Raw genomic sequence first — 3,457 nt, 5'->3', positions numbered from 1 at the left:
TCTATCTATCTCCCTCCCTCTCTCTCTTTCTCTCTCTCTCTTTCTCTGGTTTACCTCATCCAGAAAGCCTTCTCTGACTCATTCTTAATCCTAGGCACAGGAACCCATCTGCAATACCCTCTGCAATGTTCCTACAATAACTGTGCAGGATGCTATCCTAGCAACTTAGCAGGGATTTGGTGTCTCCTACACATGACTGTGAGCAACTCTGAAGGAGGCTCTGAGTTTACATTCATCTCTAGATCCCTAGTACTTGGCACATTGTAGATGCTTGACAAATGCTGGTTAAACTAAATATAACTGTATTGAAGACCCAGAAAACTATGGCTGGGATATATAGAATTCTCAAAAGAAATTCCAGAAAGGCCTGAAGTTTGGTACTATATATATTACATATTATATATTATGTATTATGTATTATATATTATGTATTATATTAATATATAATAAACGATATATATAAAATTAAGGAGGATAATTACTCCACCTACCAGAGGCATCTTCATCATTCAAACCTGGCTTTTTAAAATTATATATTGGGTGACTTTCACTAGGTTAAGGAAGGCTGTAAGAGAGCACCCTGGGGCTGGATTTTATTATCGGCTCCATCCTCTTTAAAACCAAGAGTCCTTTCCTGCTGGCAAAGCCTAATGTGGATCCTACCATGTATTTTTCCTTCCAGGGTGTTAAGCTTCTTGTTCTGAGGGGATGGGAGTCACAATTGCCAGTTGTCATTCTGACCAGAAGTGTTTATAGGCAAGTAGACATCTATTTCATAAACTTATAACTAACATTAAAAACTTGGAACATTTTAAAATTTAGTTTTGATTTTCAGAATTTGACCTGGATTCTGAGTTATTACTGTCCTTCATTTCAAACCCTACTCATTAAAAAAAAAAAATTGCTAAGACTCTTATTGTTGAGGATGGCTTGAATTTGGATGCTGGAATGACTGATTTACTTACTCTAAAATGAATTCCGTGTTGCTTTCCAAAATTGTTAACCTTTCAACTTTATCTAGTACCTAGATATTTTGATATTCAATATTCTGCTATATCATCATCCATTATTAGGTAAGAGAGAATTTGTTGAAAGCTTACTAAGTGCCAGCACTGTGCTGAGTGTTTTACTTGCATTTCCCAGTTATCTTTAAGAAAGATGAGTGAGAAAATCTAAGTATTGTAGAGGTGGAGAGTAAAGTATGTTTCAACTATTTGTCCCAAAATATGACCCAAATTTCTACACACAAACTTTGAAATTTCAGGAGAAAAAATTAATCTCCTCCTGAAACCTTCTATCTTGTGTGTTTGTGTGTGTGCGTGTGTGTGTGTGTGTGACGTGCACAGCATTATGCATCGTCAACATCATTTAAAAATATTTATTAACTACTTATTATGTGTCCTAGAAAATAGCAGTTAACAAGATATTTCTCTCATGGAGCCTAAAATATTATAAGGCAGACAGACATGGAACAAAAACAGCAGTAAGTGTGATAAGCGGTTTAAAAAATGTGGGGATTCTGGGGAGAGCTAAACTAGACTCAGGGCTAGAGCGGGAAATGCTTCTCCGAGTTAGAAATGTTACCGAGCCAAAGATGGGCGAGGAGTAACCAAGTCAGGTTTGACAAGGAAGAGCATTCTAGGCAAGGAAGTGCTAGGGTCACCTCTTCCACACAACGCTGCATACAGTATCTTATTTAATCTTCAAAATAATTTGAAAAGGAATCATTAATGCCATTTTACAGATGGTAAAACTGAGACTCAGAGGTTAGATCAGTGAATAAGATTGAAATCCTTGTCTATCAAAATCCAAAGCATTTCTTCTATGCTTAGTGCCTCCAAAGCTGCCTGCAACGGCTCCCTATTGCACCAGAGATTAACAAACATTTTCAGTATAAAGACAGGCAATAAAGACTTTTTGCTTTGCACACCGAGAAGCAAAATCAAGGATAAAATATAGGAACTTAAATAACCAGAAAAAAAACAAATTTTCATAATTTTTGATGAAATTAAAAGTATAATAATAGTAATTATATACAATATTTTGTAATACAGGTCTATGAATGAGAAGAATGAAATTCTTTTGTGGGGACTAACATTTCACTGAATTGGTGTTCAAAGCTAGTAGTCCCTATGATCAAACAAAGTGCAAATATTTATGACTCCAAAATACCACATATCCTGAGTATTTTATGTATTCCTTCCCCATATTATTTTTACAATTATTGAGGATCTGTACCAATAACAATAATATTTATGTACCTCAAGAACTATTAAGAAATTCAAATGAGATAACTTTAACCTAGAAAAATCACATCATAAACTACAAAACACCATGCAAATATTTTCATTATCAAAGAATTAATAAAGCAAAGGTCAACTTTTGCCCTGGTTCCATCCAAAATACCACATATTCTGAAAATAAGTATGAATTAATAATTTACCAAAATGGCTGCTTTCCTCCAGCCAAGCTTCCTGGCACAGGTTTCTCCATTACTTTGAAATCACAGAGGGACAAAAAGCTACACTGGTTTCCACTCTGGGATTTTTAAGTACAATTTCATAGGGCAAATGTTTCCTGAAACTCTTATCTTCTCGCTCATCCAGCTAAATTTGCATTTATAAAGAATTCAGAGCAGGATGCTCCCAGCTCAATTCTTCCACCATCTAGTATCAAAGAACTCCCATCTCCATTTTCCAATGCACGGTCTGTGTTTGGAATTCATTTCAGTGGGAGGTCATAGAGTCAAACACTATGACTGAGAAAGGAACTGCTATTCACAATGCAGGCAATAAGTGTGAGCCCAGATTGCAAGGGCAATCAAATCTCATGCTTCAAGAAAGAAGATGATCATTTGCAAGGTCAGGAAGGGATTTCCTCTTCTCTTTTAATAGGAAATATCAGGCAACTTGACGATGAATTGTGGGGGAGGGGAAATTCATCTTAGTTCAAAAACACAAAGTATTCATGATATCACTTCCACCAAAAAGATCAATGGGTTAGCTATGTAGGTGGCATGATCCTGTGTGAAAAGTCTGTGTCCCGTGTTTCCTATCATTCACGGTGATACATATTTAACTCATTTCTTCCATGTGCCTTGGTAATAATCCCAAGCAATTCTTTAGTTGATAGTCATAATAATGAAATTTTATTTCCATTAATTCATCAGTTTCTGATGACTGTAATGCACCAACACTTTAGCAATTAATTCTACTGTCATTTTAGGTTCCATAAAATTTGTGCAGTTTTCATGATGTAAAAACTTATTAATAGGTGATTATAAGCACTTAACCATTGTGTAAGATTTACCTTCACTATATTGAGTAAGTAAACATAAATGTCTCATGAATAAAGTTCCTAAGACCAACTACATATATATATATATATATATATATATATATATATATATATATAGAGAGAGAGAGAGAGAGAGAGAGAGAGAGAGAGAGAGAGAGAG

The 3,457-nt window shown here is 35.1% G+C and overlaps 1 protein-coding gene across 1 annotated transcript in view; it reads right to left on the bottom strand.

The window, feature by feature from the left end:
* Window positions 1-3,457, bottom strand: part of DCDC1 (doublecortin domain containing 1) — a 392,688-nt gene that overhangs the window by 243,641 nt on the left and 145,590 nt on the right. The gene's annotated exons all lie outside the window — the stretch shown is intronic.

This window comes from Hipposideros armiger, unplaced genomic scaffold (genome assembly GCF_001890085.2).
Source record: "Hipposideros armiger isolate ML-2016 unplaced genomic scaffold, ASM189008v1 scaffold_145, whole genome shotgun sequence".
NCBI lineage: Eukaryota > Metazoa > Chordata > Mammalia > Chiroptera > Hipposideridae > Hipposideros > Hipposideros armiger.
Note: the sequence above shows the minus strand (reverse complement) of the source record. Positions and strands in the feature narration are given on the sequence as shown.